The 20,503-nt window shown below is 47.0% G+C and overlaps 1 protein-coding gene across 2 annotated transcripts in view; it reads right to left on the minus strand.

The window, feature by feature from the left end:
- Window positions 1-20,503, minus strand: part of gabrb2a (gamma-aminobutyric acid type A receptor subunit beta2a) — a 140,301-nt gene that overhangs the window by 62,330 nt on the left and 57,468 nt on the right. The gene's annotated exons all lie outside the window — the stretch shown is intronic.

A 20,503-nucleotide genomic window follows, 5' to 3' on the forward strand; every position in this document is an offset into this window, starting at 1 on the left:
TCTACTGGACTCTACTCTACTGGACTCTACTCTACTGTACTCTACTGGGCTCTACTGTACTCTACTGGACTCTACTCTACTGTACTCTACCGGGCTCTACTGTACTCTACTGGACTCTACTGGACTCTACTCTACTGGACTCTACTCTACTGTACTCTACTGGACTCTACTCTACTGTACTCTACTGTACTCTACTGGACTCTACTCTACTGTACTCTACTGGACTCTACTCTACTGTACTCTACTGTACTCTACTGGACTCTACTGGACTCTACTCTACTGTACTCTACTGGACTCTACTCTACTGTACTCTACTGGACTCTACTCTACTGGACTCTACTGGACTCTACTCTACTGTACTCTACTGGACTCTACTCTACTGGACTCTACTGGACTCTACTGGACTCTACTCTACTGGACTCTACTCTACTGTACTCTACTGGACTCTACTGGACTCTACTGGACTCTACTCTACTGGACTCTATACTGTACTCTACTGTACTCTACTGGACTATACTGGACTCTACTGGACTCTACTGGACTCTACTCTACTGGACTCTACTGTACTCTACCGGGCTCTACTGTACTCTACTGGACTCTACTCTACTGTACTCTACCGGGCTCTACTGTACTCTACTGGACTCTACTCTACTTGACTCTACTCGACTGGACTCTACTGGACTCTACTCTACTCTACTGTACTCTACTGGACTCTACTCTACTGGACTCTACTGGACTCTACTCTACTGTACTCTACTGGAATCTACTCTACTGGACTCTACTCTACTGGACTCTACTGGACTTTACTGGACTCTACTCCTCTCTACTGTACTGTACTTTACTCTACTGTACTCTACTGTACTGTACTCTACTCTACTGGACTATTCTCTACTGTACTCTACTGGACTCTACTCTAATCGACTCTACTGGACTGTCACACACGCACACGCACACACGCACACACACACAGGAATACTGGACTCTACTCTAATCGACTCTACTGGACTCTACTGGACTCTACTCTACTTGACTCTACTGGACTCTACTCTACTGGACTCTATACTGTACTCTACTGTACTCTACTGGACTATACTGGACTCTACTGGACTCTACTGGACTCTACTCTACTGGACTCTACTGTACTCTACCGGGCTCTACTGTACTCTACTGGACTCTACTCTAATGTACTCTACCGGGCTCTACTGTACTCTACTGGACTCTACTCTACTTGACTCTACTCGACTGGACTCTACTGGACTCTACTCTACTCTACTGTACTCTACTGGACTCTACTCTACTGGACTCTACTGGACTCTACTCTACTGTACTCTACTGGACTCTACTCTACTGGACTCTACTCTACTGGACTCTACTGGACTTTACTGGACTCTACTCCTCTCTACTGTACTGTACTTTACTCTACTGTACTCTACTGTACTGTACTCTACTCTACTGGACTATTCTCTACTGTACTCTACCGGGCTCTACTGTACTCTACTGGACTCTACTGGACTCTACTCTACTGGACTCTACTCTACTGTACTCTACTGGACTCTACTCTACTGTACTCTACTGTACTCTACTGGACTCTACTCTACTGTACTCTACTGGACTCTACTCTACTGTACTCTACTGTACTCTACTGGACTCTACTGGACTCTACTCTACTGTACTCTACTGGACTCTACTCTACTGTACTCTACTGGACTCTACTCTACTGGACTCTACTGGACTCTACTCTACTGTACTCTACTGGACTCTACTCTACTGGACTCTACTGGACTCTACTGGACTCTACTCTACTGGACTCTACTCTACTGTACTCTACTGGACTCTACTGGACTCTACTGGACTCTACTCTACTGGACTCTATACTGTACTCTACTGTACTCTACTGGACTATACTGGACTCTACTGGACTCTACTGGACTCTACTCTACTGGACTCTACTGTACTCTACCGGGCTCTACTGTACTCTACTGGACTCTACTCTACTGTACTCTACCGGGCTCTACTGTACTCTACTGGACTCTACTCTACTTGACTCTACTCGACTGGACTCTACTGGACTCTACTCTACTCTACTGTACTCTACTGGACTCTACTCTACTGGACTCTACTGGACTCTACTCTACTGTACTCTACTGGAATCTACTCTACTGGACTCTACTCTACTGGACTCTACTGGACTTTACTGGACTCTACTCCTCTCTACTGTACTGTACTTTACTCTACTGTACTCTACTGTACTGTACTCTACTCTACTGGACTATTCTCTACTGTACTCTACTGGACTCTACTCTAATCGACTCTACTGGACTCTACTGGACTCTACTCTAATCGACTCTACTGGACTCTACTGGACTCTACTCTACTTGACTCTACTGGACTCTACTCTACTGGACTCTATACTGTACTCTACTGTACTCTACTGGACTATACTGGACTCTACTGGACTCTACTGGACTCTACTCTACTGGACTCTACTGTACTCTACCGGGCTCTACTGTACTCTACTGGACTCTACTCTACTGTACTCTACCGGGCTCTACTGTACTCTACTGGACTCTACTCTACTTGACTCTACTCGACTGGACTCTACTGGACTCTACTGGACTCTACTCTACTGTACTCTACTGGACTCTACTCTACTGGACTCTACTGGACTCTACTCTACTGTACTCTACTGGACTCTACTCTACTGGACTCTACTCTACTGGACTCTACTGGACTTTACTGGACTCTACTCCTCTCTACTGTACTGTACTTTACTCTACTGTACTCTACTGTACTGTACTCTACTCTACTGGACTATTCTCTACTGTACTCTACTGGACTCTACTCTAATCGACTCTACTGGACTCTACTGGACTCTACTCTAATCGACTCTACTGGACTCTACTGGACTCTACTCTACTGGACTCTACTGGACTCTACTCTACTGTACTCTACTCTACTCTACTGGACTCTACTCTACTGTACTCTACTCTACTGGACTCTACTCTACTGGACTTTTCTGGACTCTGCTCTACTGGACTCTACTGGACTCTAGCCTACTGTAATCTACTGGACTGTACTCTACACTACTGTACTGTAGTCTACTGGACTCTACTCTACTGGACTCTAAAGTCATGGCCAAAAGTTTTGAGAATGACACAAATATGAATTTTCACAAAGTTTGCTGCTTCAGTGTCTTTAGATATTTTTTGTCAGATGTTACTATGGAATACTGAAGTATAATTACAAGCATTTCATAACTGTCAAAGGCTTTTATTGACAATTACATGAAGTTAATGCAGAGTCAATATTTGCAGTGTTGACCCTTCTTTTTCAAGACCTCTGCAATCCGTCCTGGCATGCTGTCAATTAACTTCTGGGACACATTGTGACTGATGGCAGCCCATTCTTGCATAATCAATGCTGGGAGTTTGTCCGAATTTGTGGATTTTTGTTTGTCCACCCGCCTCTTGCGGATTGATCACAAGTTCTCAATGGGATTAAAGTCTGGGGAGTTTCCTGGCCATGGACTCAAAATATCAATTTTTTGTTCCCCGAGCCACTTAGTTATCACTTTTGCCTTATGGCAAGGTGCTCCATCATGCTGGAAAAGGTATTGTTCGTCACCAAACTGTTCCTGGATGGTTGGGAGAAGTTGCTCTCGGAGGATGTGTTGGTACCATTCTTCATTCATGGCTGTGTTCTTAGGCAAAATTGTGAGTGAGCCCACTCCCTTGGCTGAGAAGCAACCCCACACATGAATGGTCACAGGATCCTTTACTGTTGGCATGACACAGGACTGATAGCAGCGCTCACCTTGTCGTCTCCAGACAAGCTTTTTTTCCGGATGACCCAAACAATCGGAAAGGTGATTCATCAGAGAAAATGACTTTACCCCAGTCCTCAGCAGTCCAATCCCTGTACCTTTTGCAGACTATCAGACTGTCCCTGATGTTTTTCCTGGAGAGAAGCCCTTCTTGACACCAGTCCATCCTCCAAAAGTCTTTGCCTCACAGTGGGTGCAGATGCACTCCCACCTGCCTGCTGCCATTCCTGAGCAAGCTCTGTACTGGTGGTACCCCGATCCCGCAGCTGAATCAACTTTAGGAGACGGTCCTGGTGCTTGCTGGACTTTCTTGGGCACCCTGAAGGATTCTTCACAACAATTGAACCGCTCTCCTTGAAGTTCTTGATGATCCAATCAATGGTTGATTTAGGTGCAATCTTACTGGCAGCAATATCCTTGCCTGTGAAGCCCTTTTTGTGCAAAGCAATGATGACGGCACGTGTTTCCTTGCAGGTAACCATGATTGACAGAGGAAGAACAATGATTCCAAGCACCACCCTCCTTATGAAGCTTCCAGTCTGTTATTCGAACTCAATCAGCATGACATAGTGATCTCCAGCCTTGTCCTCGTCAACACTCACACCTGTGTTAACGAGAGAATCACTGACATGATGTCAGCTGTTCCTTTTGTGGCAGGGCTGAAAAGCAATGGAATTTTTGGGGGGCGATTCTGGTCATTTGCATGGCAAAGAGGGACTTTGCAATTATTTGCAATTCATCTGATCACTCTTCATAACATTCTGGAGTGTATGCAAATTGCCATCATACAAACTGAGGCAGCAGACGTTGTGAAAATTAATATTTGTGTCATTCTCAAAACTTTTGGCCACGACTGTACTGGACTGTACTCTACTGTACCCTACTGGACTCTACTCTACTGGACTCTACTGAACTCTGTTGAACTCTACTCCACTGTACCCTACCCTACTGTACTCTACTGTACTCTACTGTACTCTACTGTACTCTATTGTAATCTACTCTACTGGACTCTAATCTGTTATGGTCAGGTTGAATACTGGTTGTCTTTAAGTTGTTTGTGATGTTATGGTCAGGTTTGTAACCAAAATATGAAGTATTTTCAAGATATCCTTGTCTGGAACAAATTATCACAAATACAGTACACTATCGATTGTTTTCCCTTCAACCAGAAATACAAACTAATATATGAAGATGTGTTTAGTAAATAAACAACACAAGTTCATTTGAAATCCTTTCACTTAAAAAATGTCCAGGCATTCCAGTCCCTTGAAAAAAATGTTTTAGAGACAAAGACACATCTCTCCCTCTCTCTCATGTATAACAAGCCAGTTAGCAGGAAGGGAGGGAGAGAGACAGGAAGGGGGAGGCAGGCAGGAAGGGAGGGAGGCAGGCAGGCAGGGAGAGGAGAAAGGACCAAAGTGCACCAGAGTATTATCAGAGGAGTTAGTTTACCCACCTAGTTTACCCACCTCTCTGCCTACTGTGGCTATCACTAACTCACCATGCTATGCCTGGTACACCAGCCAGACACCCAGCCCTTCAGCCACCCAGCCCTTCAGCCACCCAGCCCTTCAACTACTCAGCCACCCAGCCCTTTCAACTACTCAGCCACCCAGCCCTTCAACTACTCAGCCACCCAGCCCTTCAACTACTCAGCCACCCACCCCTTCAACTACTCAGCCACCCAGCCCTTCAACTACTCAGCAACCCACCCCTTCAACTACTCAGCCAACCAGCCACCCAGCCCTTCAACTACTCAGCCACCCAGCGCTTCAGCCACCCAGCCCTTCAACTACTCAGCCACCCACCCCTTCAACTATTCAGCCACCCATCCCTTCAACTACTCAGCCACCCACCCCTTCAACTACTCAGCCACCCAGCCCTTCAACTACTCAGCCACCCACCCCTTCAACTACTCAGCCAACCAGCCACCCAGCCCTTCAACTACTCAGCCACCCAGCCACCCAGCCCTTCAACTACTCAGCCACCCAGCCCTTCAACTACTCAGCCACCCATCCCTTCAACTACTCAGCCACCCACCCCTTCAACTACTCAGCCAACCAGCCACCCAGCCCTTCAACTACTCAGCCACCCAGCCTTTCAACTACTCAGCCACCCAGCCACCCACCCCTTCAACTACTCAGCCACCCAGCCCTTCAACTACTCAGCCACCCAGCCAGCCCTTCAGCCAACAAGCCAGCCAACCACCCAGCCACTCAGCCCTTCAGCAACCCAGACAGTCAGCCCTTTAGCCACCCAGTCAGCCAGCCAGCCACCCACCCAGTCAGGCTTGTAGCCACCCACCCACCCAGCCAGCCAGCCAGCCAGCCACCCAGCCACCCAGTCAGCCACCCACCCAATGGCCCACCCAGCCAGCCACCCAGTCAGCCACCCACCCAATGGCCCACCGAGCCAGCCACCCCAGTCTGCCACCCACCTCCCAGCCAGCCAGCCAGCCACCCAGTCAGCCAGCCAGTCAGCCACCCAGCCCTTCAGCCACCCAGCCCTTCAGCCACCCAGCCCTTCAACTACTCAGCCACCCAGCGCTTCAGCCACCCATCCCTTCAACTACTCAGCCACCCAGCCCTTCAACTACTCAGCCACCCATCCCTTCAACTACTCAGCCACCCACCCCTTCAACTACTCAGCCACCCAGCCCTTCAACTACTCAGCAACCCACCCCTTCAACTACTCAGCCAACCAGCCACCCAGCCCTTCAACTACTCAGCCACCCAGCGCTTCAGCCACCCAGACCTTCAACTACTCAGCCACCCACCCCTTCAACTATTCAGCCACCCATCCCTTCAACTACTCAGCCACCCACCCAACTACTCAGCCACACAGCCCTTCAACTACTCAGCCACCCACCCCTTCAACTACTCAGCCAACCAGCCACCCAGCCCTTCAACTACTCAGCCACCCAGCCACCCAGCCCTTCAACTACTCAGCCACCCACCCCTTCAACTACTCAGCCACCCATCCCTTCAACTACTCAGCCACCCACCCCTTCAACTACTCAGCCAACCAGCCACCCAGCCCTTCAACTACTCAGCCACCCAGCCTTTCAACTACTCAGCCACCCAGCCACCCACCCCTTCAACTACTCAGCCACCCAGCCACCCAGCCCTTCAACTACTCAGCCACCCAGCCAGCCCTTCAGCCAACAAGCCAGCCAACCACCCAGCCACTCAGCCCTTCAGCAACCCAGACAGTCAGCCCTTTAGCCACCCAGTCAGCCAGCCAGCCACCCACCCAGTCAGGCTTGTAGCCACCCACCCAGCCAGCCAGCCAGCCACCCAGCCACCCAGTCAGCCACCCACCCAATGGCCCACCCAGCCAGCCACCCAGTCAGCCACCCACCCAATGGCCCACCCAGCCAGCCACCCAGTCTGCCACCCACCTCCCAGCCAGCCAGCCAGCCACCCAGTCAGCCAGCCAGTCAGCCACCCAGCCAGCCAGCCAGCCAACCAGGCAGCCAACCACCCACCCAGCCACCCACTCAGCCACCCATCCACCCAGCCCTTCAACTACTCAGCCACCCAGCCCTTCAACTACTCAGCCATCCAGCCACCCAGCCAGTCAGCCACCCAGCCAGCCAGCCAACCACCCACCCACCCACCCACCCACCCACCCACCCACCCACACACCCAATGGCCCAGCCAGCCAGCCAGCCAACCACCGCACCCACCCAATCAGCCAGCCTACCCACCCACCCTCCTACCTACCCACCCACCTACCTACCCACTCACCCAGCCAGGTAACCCCCCCAACCACCCAGGGCTCTGGTCAAAAGTACTGCACTACATACATGATAGGGTGTAATTCAGTCAGTCAGTCATCCAACACTTCACCACTCAATCATCACACTATGCTCAGTCAGCATTAGGCCAAGATGGCAGGGTAAGAATAACAGGCTATTTAAAGATGGCAGGGTAAGAATAACATGCTATTTAAAGATGGCAGGGTAAGAATAACAGGCTATTTAAAGATGGCAGGGTAAGAATAACAGGCTCAAAACATCATCACTCATCAGACTCCAAGCTTTTGTCTGAGTGTAATGGGAGACCAACCAACCAACAACTGGTGTTTCTCAGGATCCTCTAGTAGCGCTGTGTGTGTGTGTGTGTGAGTGAGTGAGTGAGTGAGTGAGTGAGTGAGTGAGTGAGTGAGTGAGTGAGTGAGTGAGTGAGTGAGTGAGTGAGTGAGTGAGAGAGAGAGAGAGAGAGAGAGAGAGAGAGAGAGAGAGAGAGAGAGAGAGAGAGATTTGGCTATACTAAAACTCTTTAACATCATACTTAGATACTTAGCTCTGGCATCTTCCCCAATATTTGGAACCAAGGACTGATCACCCCAATCCACAAAAGTGGAGACAAATTTGACCCCAATAACTACCGTGGAATATGTGTCAACAGTAACCTTGGGAAAATCCTCTGCATTATTATTAACAGCAGACTCGTATATTTCCTCAATGAAAACAATGTACTGAGCAAATGTCAAATTGGCTTTTTACCAAATTACCGTACAACAGACCATGTATTCACCCTGCACACCCTAATTGAGAACCAAACAAACCAAAACAAAGGCAAAGTCTTCTCATGCTTTGTTGATTTCAAAAAAGCCTTCGACTCAATCTGGCATGAGGGTCTGCTATACAAACTGATGGAAAGTGGTGTTGGGGGTAAAACATATGACATTATAAAATCCATGTACACAAACAACAAGTGTGCGGTTAAAATTGGCAAAAAACACACACATTTCTTCACACAGGGTCGTGGGGTTAGACAGGGATGCAGCTTAAGCCCCACCCTCTTCAACATATATATCACAGAATTGGCGCGGGCACTTGAAAAGTCTGCAGCACCCGGCCTCCCCCTGCTAGAATCCGAAGTCAAATGTCTGCTGTTTGCTGATGATCTGGTGCTTCTGTCACCAACCAAGGAGGGCCTACAGCAGTACCTAGATCTTATGCACAGATTCTGTCAGACCTGGGCCCTGACAGTAAATCTCAGTAAGACCAAAATAATGGTGTTCCAAAAAAGGTCCAGTCACCAGGACCACAAATACAAATTCCATCTAGACACTGTTGCCCTAGAGCACACAAAAAACTATACATACCTTGGCCTAAACATCAGCGCCACAGGTAACTTCCACAAAGCTGTGAACGATCTGAGAGACAAGGGAAGAAGGGCATTCTATGCCATCAAAAGAAACATAAATTTCAACATACCAATTAGGATTTAGCTAAAAATACTTGAATCAGTCATAGAGCCCATTGCCCTTTATGGTTGTGAGGTCTGGGGTCCGCTCACCAACCAAGACTTCAATTTACAAAAAAAAAAGTTTTCGTTTTTTGAGCTTCTAGTCATGAATCTATGCAGCCTACTCAATTGCTTTCTATAGCTACTGTTTACAGGCCTCCTGGGCCATATACAGCGTTCCTCACGGAGTTCCCTGAATTCCTATCAGACCTGACTACCCAGATAATATTCACATTTTTGGTGACTTTAATATTCACATGGAAAAGTCCACAGACCCACTCCAAAAGGCTTTAGGAGCCATCATCAACTCAGTGGGTTTTGTCCAACACGTCTCCGGACCTACTCACTGCCACAGTCATACTCTGGACCTAGTTTTGTCCCGTGGAATAAATGTTGTGGATCTTAATGTTTTTCATCATACTCCTGGACTATCTATCGGACCACAATTTTATTACGTTTGCAATCGCAACAAATAATCTGCTCAAACCCAAACCAAGGATCATCAAAAGTTGTGCAATAAATTCTCAGACAACCCAAAGATACCTAGATGCCCTTCCAGACTCCCTAAGGATGTCAAATGACAAAAATCAGTTAACCACCTAACTGGGGAACTCAATTCAACCTTGCGCAATACCCAAGATGCAGTCGCACCCCTAAAAACAAAAAACATTTGTCATAAGAAACTAGTTCCCTGGTTTCCAGAAAATACCCGAGCTCTGAAGGAAGCTTCCAGAAAATTGGAAAGAAATGGCGCCACACCAAACTGGAAGTCTTCCGACTAGCTTGGAAAGACAGTACCGTGCTGTACCGAAGAGCCCTTACTGCTGCTACACCAAACTGGAAGTCTTCTGACCAGCTTGGAAAGACAGTACCGTGCCGTACCGAAGAGCCCTTACTGCTGCTCGATCATCCTATTTTTCTAACTTAATTGAGGAAAATAAGAACAATTCTAAATTGATTTTTGATACTGTTGCAAAGCTAACTAAAAAGCAGCATTCCCCAAGAGAGGATGGCTTTCACTTCAGCAGTAATAAATTCATGAACTTCTTTAAGGAAAAGATCATGATCATTAGAAAGCAAATTACGGACTCCTCTTTAAATCTGCATATTCCTCCAAAGCTCAGAGTCTGAACAACTCTGCCAGGACCTAGGATCAAGGGAGACACTCAAGTGTTTTAGTACTATATCTCTTGACACAACGATGAAAATAATCATGGCCTCTAAACCTTCAAGCTGCATACTGGACCCTATTCCAACTAAACTATTGAAAGAGCTGATTCCTGTGCTTGGCTCTCCTATGTTAAACATAATAAACGGCTCTCTATCCACCGGATGTGTACCAAACTCACTAAAAGTGGCAGTAATAATGCCTCTCTTGAAAAAGCCAAACAAACCTTGACCCAGAAAATATAAAAAACTATCGGCCTATATCGAATCTTCCATTCCTCTCAACATTTTTAGAAAAAGCTGTTGCACAGCATCTCACTGCCTTCCTGAAAACAAACAATGTATACGAAACGCTTCAGTCTGGTTTTAGACCCCATCATAGCACTGAGTCTGCACCTGTGAAGGTGGTAAATTACCTTTTAATGGCATCAGACCGAGGCTCTGCATCTGTCCATCTGCTCCTAGACCTTAGTGCTGCTTTTGATACCATCACTCACGACATTCATTTGGAGAGATTGGAAACCCAAATTGGTCTACACAGATCAGTTTGTCTCTGTGGATGGTTTGTCCTCAAATCCACTGTAGATTTTGGTGTTCCTCAAGGTTCCATTTTAGGGCCACTATTGTTTTCACTATATACTTTACCTCTTGGTGGTGTCATTCTGAAACATAATGTTAAGTTTTACTGCTATGCAGATGACACACAGCTGTACATTTCAATGAAACACGGTGAAGCCCCAAAATTGCCCTCGATGGAAGCCTGTGTATCAGACATAAGGAAGTGGATGGCTGCAAATGTTCTACTTTTAAACTCGGACAAAACAGAGACGCTTGTTCTAGGTCCCAAGAAACAAAGAGATCTTCTGTTGAATCTGACAATTCATCTTGATGGTTGTCTCAAATAAAACTGTGAAGGACCTCGGCGTTACTCTGGTCCCTGATCTCTCTTTTGACGAACATATCAAGACTGTTTCAAGGACAGCTTTTTTCCATCTATGTAACATTGCAAAAATCAGAAACTATCTGTCTACAAATGATGCAGAAAAATTAATCCATGCTTTTGTTACTTCTAGGTTAGACTACTGCAATGCTCTACTTTCCGGCTACCCGGATAAAGCACTAAATAAACTTCAATTAGGGCTAAACATGGCTGCTAGAATCCTGACTAGAACCAAAAAATGTGTTCATATAACTCCAGTGCTAACCTCTCTACACTGGCTTCCTGTTAAGGCAAGGGCTGATGTCAAGGTTTTACTGCTAACCTACAAAGCATTACATGGGTTTGCTCCTACCTATCTTTCTGATTTGGTCCTGCTGTACATACCTACACGTACACTACAGTCACAAGACGCAAGCCTGCTTACTGTCCCTAGAATTTCTAAACAAACAGCTGGAGGCAGGGCTTTTTCCGATAGAGCGCGATTTTTATGGAACGGTCTGCCTACCCATGTGAGAGACGCAGACTCGGTCTCAACCTTTAAGTCTTTACTGAAGACTCATCTATTCAGTACGGCCTATGATTGAGTGTAGTCTGGCCCAGGAGTGGGAAGGTGAACGGAAAGGCACTGGAGCAACGAAGCGCCTTGCTGTCTCTGCCTGGACGGTTCCCCTCTCTCCACTGGGATTCTCTGCCTCAAACCCTGTTACAGGGTCACTGGCTTACTGGTGCTCTTCCATGCCGTCCCTGGGAGTGGTGCCTCACATGAGTGGGTTGAGTCATTGACGTGATCTTCCTGTCTGGGTTGTGCCGTGGCGGAGATCTTTGTGGGCTATACTCGGCCTTGTCTCAGTTGTCTCAGTAAGTTGGTGGTTGAAGATATCCCTCTAGTGGTGTGGGGGCTGTGCTTTGGCAAAGTGGGTGGGGTTATATCCTGCCTGTTTGGCCCTGTCCGGAGGTATCTTGGCCCTGTCGTCGGATGGGGCCACAGTGTCTCCCGACCACTTCTGTCACAGCCTCCAGTATTTATGCTGCAGGAGTTTATGTGTCGGGGGGGCTAGGGTGAGTTTGTTATATCTGGAGTACTTCTCCTGTCTTATCCGGTGTCCTGTGTGAAATTAAGTATGCTCTCTCTAATTCTCTCTATCTTTCTTTCTTTCTCTCTTTCTCTCTTTCTTTCTCTCTCTCGGAGGACCTGAGCCCTAGGACCATGCCTCAGGACTATCTGGTCTGATAACTCCTTGCTGTCCCCAGTCCACCTGGCCGTGCTGCTGCTCCAGTTTCAACTGTTCTGTCTGCGGCTATGGAAACCTGACCTGTTCACCAGACGTGCTACCTGTCCCAGACCTGCTGTTTTCAACTCTCTAGAGACAGCAGGAGCGGTAGAGATACTCTTAATGATCGGCTATGAAAAGCCAACTGACATTTACTCCTGAGGTGCTGACTTGCTGCACCCTCGACATCCACTGTGATTATTATTTGACCCTGCTGGTCATCTATGAACATTCGAACATCTTGGCCATGTTCTGTTTTAATCTCCACCCGGCACAGCCAGAAGAGGACTGGCCACCCCTCATAGCCTGGTTCCTCTCTAGGTGTCTTCCTAGGTTCTGGCCTTTCTAGGGAGTTTTTCCTAGTCACCGTGCTTCTACACCTGCACAGCTTGCTGTTTGGGGATTTAGGCTGGGTTTCTGTACAGCACTTTGAGATATCAGCTGATGCATCAGAATACATTTGATTTGATGTAAAAATAATCAGGGCTCTCTCTCTCTCTCTCTCTCGGCATAGTCAAATAAACAATCAAAAATGAACAGTAAACATTACCCTCACAAATGAGAGAGAGATAGAGAGAGAGAGATAACGGGGGGTGAGAGAGAGCAGAGAGAGAGAGAGATAACGGGGGTTGAGAGAGAGCAGAGAGAGAGAGAAAGATAGGAATATAGAGAGAGTAGCAGTCCACCCTCATCCCACTGTGTAGAGGCCATATTCACCAGATATGTAGAGATTCAAACACGCTACATTTGTCCTGTTGTTGAGTTAATAGGTCATCTATCTCTGGTCTAAAACTGGACTGTTGTGCTTTTCCTGCTCTCACAGTTAATCCCAGGCTGTGTGTGTTAGTGTGTGGACCAGAGGAGGCTGGTGTGAGGAGCTATAGGAGGATGGGTTCATTGTAATGCCTGGAATGTAATATATGGAATGGTATTTAAACACAACAAAGACATGGAAACCACATGTTTGACTCTGTTCCATTAATTCCATTCCAGCCATTACAATGAGCCCGTCCTCCTATAGCTCCCCCCCACCAGCCTCCTCTGGTGTGGACCACCTAAGGCAGCCTGTGCACCTTTATCCCGAATGACCTTGTTTACCAACACTGGTGCCGTAACACAAACCACACACACACACCATAACACGAACCACACACACACACCATAGCACGAACCACACACACACCATAGCACAAACCACACACACACCATAGCACAAACCACACACATACACACACAATAGCACGAAGCACACACACACACACACACACACATAGCACGAACCACACACACACACACACACACACACACACACACACACACACACACACACACACACACACACACACACACACACACACACACACACACACACACACACACACACACACACACACACAATAGCACGAACCACACACACACACACAATAGCACCAACCACAAACCACACACACACCATAGCACAAACCACACACACACACACACATAGCATAAACCACACACACACACCATAGTATGAACCACACACACACACACACACCATAGCACGAACCACACACACACCATAGCACGAACCACACACACACACACCATAGCACGAACCACACACACAAACACACACACACACACACACACACACACACACACACACACACACACACACACACACACACACACACACACACACACACACACACACACACACACACACACACACACACACACACACACATATCCCAGACAGGATCTTATTTGGAGGGAGAGGAGAGGAGAGTATATCTAGCAGCTGTAGAGTACCTGACAAACATACTAATGGAGGGAGGAGAGGAGAGGAGAGGAGAGGGAAAAGGTAGCAGCTAGCCTACTGTACCTGACAAACATACTAATGGAGGTTGGAGAGGACAGGACATAGTCACACTGTGGCAAGCAGCAGGGTTTAGGGCAGCAGGGTTTAGGGTAGCAGGGTTTAGGGTTTAGGGTAGCAGGGTTTAGGGTTTAGGGCAGCAGGGTTTAGGGTAGCAGGGTTTAGGGTAGCAGGGTTTAGGGTTTAGGGTAGCAGGTTTAGGGTAGCAAGGTTTAGGGTTTAGGGCAGCATGGTTTAGGGCAGCAGGGTTTAGGGTAGCAGGGTTTAGGGTAGCAAGGTTTAGGGTAGCAGGGTTTAGGGCAGAGTGTTTAGGGTAGCAGGGTTTAGGGCAGCAGGGTTTAGGGCAGCAGGGTTTAGGGCAGCAGGGTTTAGGGCAGCAGAGTTTAGGGTAGCAGGGTTTAGGGTAGCAGGGTTTAGGGCAGCAGGGTTTAGGGTTTAGGGTTTAGGGCAGCAGGGTTTAGGGTAGCAGGGTTTAGGGCAGCAGGGTTTAGGGCAGCAGGGTTTAGGGTAGTAGGGTTTAGGGCAGCAGGGTTAGGGTAGCAGGGTTTAGGGTAGCAGGGTTTAGGGCAGCAGGGTTTAGGGTAGCAGGGTTTAGGGTTTAGGGCAGCAGGGTTTAGGGTAGCAGGGTTTAGGGTAGCAGGGTTTAGGGCAGCAGGGTTTAGGGTAGCAGGGTTTAGGGTATCGGGGTTTAGGGCAGCAGGGTTTAGGGTTGTAGGGTTTAGGGCAGCAGGGTTTAGGGCAGCAGGGTTTAGGGTTTAGGGCAGCAGGGTTTAGGGTAGCAGGGTTTAGGGCAGCACGGTAGCAGGGTTTAGGGTAGCAGGGTTTAGGGCAGCAGGGTTTAGGGTTTAGGGCAGCAGGGTTTAGGGCAGCAGGGTTTAGGGCAGAACAGTAGCAGGGTTTAGGGCAGAACAGGTAGCAGGGTTTAGGGTATCAGGGTTTAGGGTAGCAGGGCTTAGGGCAGCAGGGTTTAGGGTATGAGGGTTTAGGGTATCATGGTTTAGGGTAGCAGGGTTTAGGGTAGCAGGGTTCAGGGCAGCACGGTAGCAGGGTTTAGGGTAGCAGGGTTTAGGGTAGAAGGGTTTAGGGTAGCAGGGCTCTCTCTCTCTCTCTCTCTCTCTCTCTCTCTCTCTCTCTCTCTCTCTCTCTCTCTCTCTCTCTCTCTCTCTCTCTCTCTCTCTCTCTCTCTCTCTGGGCATAGTCAAATAAACAATCAAAAATTAACAGTAAACATTACCTTCACAAAAGTTTCAAAGAAATAGGGACATTTAAAATGTCATATTGCTATGTCTTCGTACAGTGTTATAACGATGTGCAGCTCAGTTTCCACCTCATTTTGTGGGCAGTGGGCACATAGCCTGTCTTCTCTTGAGAGCCAGGTCTGCCTACAGTGGACTTTCTCAATAGCAAGGCTATGCTCACTGAATCTGTACATAGTCAAAGGCTTTCCTTGATTTTGGGTAAATCACAGTGGTCAGGTATTCTGCCACTGTGTACTCTCTGTTTAGAGCCAAATAGCTTTTGGTTAATTCTTTCCAATGTGTAAAGTAATTATCTTTTTGTTTTCTCTTGATTTGGTTGGGTCTAATTGTCCTGCTGTCCTGGGTTGGGAATCGCTTCATTTTAGGTGGTTGTGGTTGTAATTCTGCTTTACCTGCATTGTTTGGTGTTTTATGTTGTCCACTGATGATGTATTTGCACAATTCTGCATGCAGTCTCAATTTGGTGTTTGTCCCATTTTGTGAATTATTGGTTGGTGAGCAGACCTCAGACTTCACAACCGTAAAGGGCAATGGGTCCTATAAATTATTTATAACCAGATCCTAATTGGCATGTCGAATTTTAAGTTCATTTTGATGGCATAGAAGGCCCTTCTAAGCCTTGTCTCTCAGATCATTCACAGCTTTGTGGAAGTTACCTGTGGAGCTGATGTTTAGGCCGAGGTATGTATAGATGTTTGTGTGATCTAGGGCAACGGTGTCTAGATGGAATTTGTATTTATGGTCCTGGCAACTGGATCTATTTTGGAACACCATTCTTTAAAAAAAATAGATTTAATGTCAGGGCCCAGGTCTGACAGAACCTGTGCAGAAGATCTAGTGCTGCTGTAGGCCCTCCTTGGTTGGGGACAGAAGCACCAGATCATCAGCAAACAGTAGACATTTGACTTCAGATAATAGTAGGTTGAGGCCGGGTCCTGCAGACTGTTCTACTGCCCTCGTTGATATACAGTGCCTTTGGAAAGTATTCAGACCCCTTGACTTATTCCACATTTTGTTACGTTCAGCCTTAATCTAAAATGATTATTTTTTCATTCCTCATCAATCTACACACAATACCCCATAATAACAAAGCAAAAACAATTTCTGAATTTTTCCACATTGATAAAAACATATATACAGTATATATCACATTCACATTTATAAGTATTCAGACCCTTTACTCTGTACTTTCGTGAAGTACCTTTGGCAGCGATTACAGCCTCGACTCTTCTTGGGTATGATGCTCCTTCCCGGGGAAGGACTGCCCGTTCCATGATCTCGCCATCACGGTTGACAACTCCATTGTGTCCTCCTCCCAGAGCGCTAAGAACCTTGGCGTGATCCTGGACAACACCCTGTCGTTCTCAACTAACATCAAGGCGGTGGCCCGTTCCTGTAGGTTCATGCTCTACAACATCCGCAGAGTACGACCCTGCCTCACACAGGAAGCGGCGCAGGTCCTAATCCAGGCACTTGTCATCTCCCGTCTGGATTACTGCAACTCGCTGTTGGCTGGGCTCCCTGCCTGTGCCATTAAACCCCTACAACACATCCAGAACGCCGCAGCCCGTCTGGTGTTCAACCTTCCCAAGTTCTCTCACGTCACCCCGCTCCTCCGCTCTCTCCACTGGCTTCCAGTTGAAGCTCGCATCCGCTACAATACCATGGTGCTTGCCTACGGAGCTGTGAGGGGAACGGCACCTCAGTACCTCCAGGCTCTGATCAGGCCCTACACCCAAACAAGGGCACTGCGTTCATCCACCTCTGGCCTGCTCGCCTCCCTACCACTGAGGAAGTACAGTTCCCGCTCAGCCCAGTCAAAACTGTTCGCTGCTCTGGCCCCCCAATGGTGGAACAAACTCCCTCACGACGCCAGGACAGCGGAGTCAATCACCACCTTCCGGAGACACCTGAAACCCCACCTCTTTAAGGAATACCTAGGATAGGATAAAGTAATCCTTCTCACCCCCCCCCTTAAAAGATTTAGATGCACTATTGTAAAGTGGCTGTTCCACTGGATGTCATAAGGTGAATGCACCAATTTGTAAGTCGCTCTGGATAAGAGTGTCTGCTAAATGACTTAAATGTAATGTAAATGTAAATGCTTCAAGCTTGGCACACCTGTATTTGGGGAGTTTCTCCCATTCTTCTCTGCAGATCCTTTAAAGCTCGGTCAGGTTGGATGGGGTGCTTCGCTGCACAGCTATTTTCAGGTTTCTCCAGATTTGTTCGATCGGGTTCAAGTCCGGGCTCTGGCTGGGACAAGCTTGGACATTCTGAGACTTGTCCCGAAGCCACTGCTGCGTTGTCTTCGCTGTGTGCTTAGGGTCGTTGTCCTGTTGGAAGGTGACCCTTGGCCCAAGTCTGCTGTGGTTTTCATTGAGGATCTCTCTGTGCTTAGGAAAAACGCCAGGTTTCCTCCGGACATGAAGCTTGGCTTTCAGGCCAAAGAGTTTAATCTTGGTTTCATCAGACCAGAGAATCTTGTTTCAATGCTGATTGCAAAAATATTTTGGTACCATTCCACAGATCTGTACCACTCTGTTCTTGGGGACCTTCAATGCTGCAAAACTATTTTGGTACCATTCCACAGATCTGTACCTCGACACAATCCTGTTTCGGAGCACTAAGGGCAATTCCTTTGACCTCATGGCTTGGTTTTTGCTCTGACATGCAAGTAAGACCTTATAGACAGGTGTGTGTCTTTTCAAATCATGTCCAGTCAATTGAATTTGCCACAGGTGGACTCCAATCAAATGGTAGAAACATCTCAAGGATGATCAATGGAAACAGGATGCACCTGAATTTCGAGTTTCATAGCAAAGTGTTTGAATACTTAAGTAAATCAACAAAGCATAAGAAGGCTTTGCCTTTGTTTTGGTTTCTTTCTTTGTCAATTAGGGTGTGCAGGGTAAATATGTGGTCTGTTGTACGTTCATATGATAAAAAGATAATTTGACATTTGCTCAGTACATTGTTTTCATGGAGGAAATGTAGGAGTCTGCTGTTAACGATAATGCAGAGGATTTCCCCAAGGTTGCTGTTGACACATCTCTCTCTCTCTCTTTCTCTTTCTCATGATATCCATTGAACTGTTCAGCCCATCTCTTCTGCCACTGACAGAAGATCAGGGCTGTACGTCTCCATAGCACATCCTGTCCTCTCACAAAAAGAGCTAGAGAAAATAGCTGCGCTTCAGGCTAATTCCTCCATCTTGGAATCTGACTCACATGGTTTTCAACAACAGTGAATAAATGTGTCTCTTAATATGTTTGTTGATATCTTGAAAATGAATATATGAGGTGTAGTGGCCAGTTCCTTAACTGGTAACAACGACAGTGGAAAGAGAAAGAATGTCAACCCTTTGGAATTACCTGGACTACTGCATCATTTGGTCAACCCTTTGGAATTACTTGGACTACTGCATCATTTGGTCAACCCTTTGGAATTACCTGGACTTCTGCATCATTTGGTGAACCCTTTGGAATTACCTGGACTACTGCATCATTTGGTCAACCCTTTGGAATTACCTGGACTACTGCATCATTTGGTCAACCCTTTGGAATTACCTAGACTACTGCATCATTTGGTCAACCCTTTGGAATTACCTGGACTTCTGCATCATTTGGTGAACCCTTTGGAATTACCTGGACTTCTGCATCATTTGGTCAACCCTTTGGAATTACCTGGACTACTGCATCATTTGGTGAACCCTTTGGAATTACCTGGACTTCTGCATCATTTGGTGAACCCTTTGGAATTACCTGGACTACTGCATCATTTGGTGAACCCTTTGGAATTACCTGGACTTCTGCATCATTTGGTCAACCCTTTGGAATTACCTGGACTTCTGCATCATTTGGTCAACCCTTTGGAATTACCTGGACTTCTGCATCATTTGGTGAACCCTTTGAATTACCTGGACTACTGCATCATTTGGTGAACCCTTTGGAATTACCTGGACTTCTGCATCATTTGGTGAACCCTTTGGAATTACCTGGACTACTGCATCATTTGGTCATAAAATTTGATCTGATCTTTATCTAAGTCACAACAATATACAAAAACAGTCTGTTTAAACTAATAAAGTAAAGTATAGTAGAGTATTTTACAGTAGAGAAGAGTAGAGCAGAGGTCAGTAGAGTGGATTACAGTGGGGTACAGTAGAGAGGAGTAGAGTACAGTAGAGTAGAGTACAGTAGAGTAGAGTACAGTGGGGTACAGTAGAGAGGAGTAGAGTACAGTAGAATAGAGTACAGTAGAGTATAGTACAGTAGAGTAGAGTACAGTAGAGTAGAGTACAGTGGGGTACAGTAGAGAGGAGTAGAGTACAGTAGAGTAGAGTAGAGTAGAGAGGAGTAGAGTACAGTAGAGTAGAGTAGAGTACAGTAGAGAGGAGTAGAGTACAGTAGAGTAGGGTACAATACAGTAGGGTACAGTAGAGAGGAGTAGAGTACAGTAGAGTAGAGTATAGTACAGTAGGGTACAGTAGAGAGGAGTAGAGTACAGTAGAGTAGAGTACAGTAGGGCACATTATAGAGGAGTAGAGTACAGTAGAGTAGGGTACAGTACAGTAGAGAGGAGTAGAGTAAAGTAGAGTACAGTAGAGTACAGTAGGGCACAGTAGAGAGGAGTAGAGTACAGTAGAGTAGGGTACAATACAGTAGGGTACAGTAGAGAGGAGTAGAGTACAGTAGAGTAAAGTAGAGAGGAGTAGAGTACAGTAGAGAGGAGTAGAGTACAGTAGAGTAGGGTACAGTACAGTAGGGTACAGTAGGGCACATTATAGAGGAGTAGAGTACAGTACAGTAGGGTACAGTACAGTAGGGAACAATAGAGAGGAGTATAGTACAGTAGAGTAGAGTACAGTAGAGAGGAGTAGAGTACAGTAGAGTAAAGCAGAGAGGAGTAGAGTACAGTAGAG

The sequence above is a fragment of the Oncorhynchus gorbuscha genome, linkage group LG23 (genome assembly GCF_021184085.1).
Source record: "Oncorhynchus gorbuscha isolate QuinsamMale2020 ecotype Even-year linkage group LG23, OgorEven_v1.0, whole genome shotgun sequence".
Lineage (NCBI taxonomy): Eukaryota > Metazoa > Chordata > Actinopteri > Salmoniformes > Salmonidae > Oncorhynchus > Oncorhynchus gorbuscha.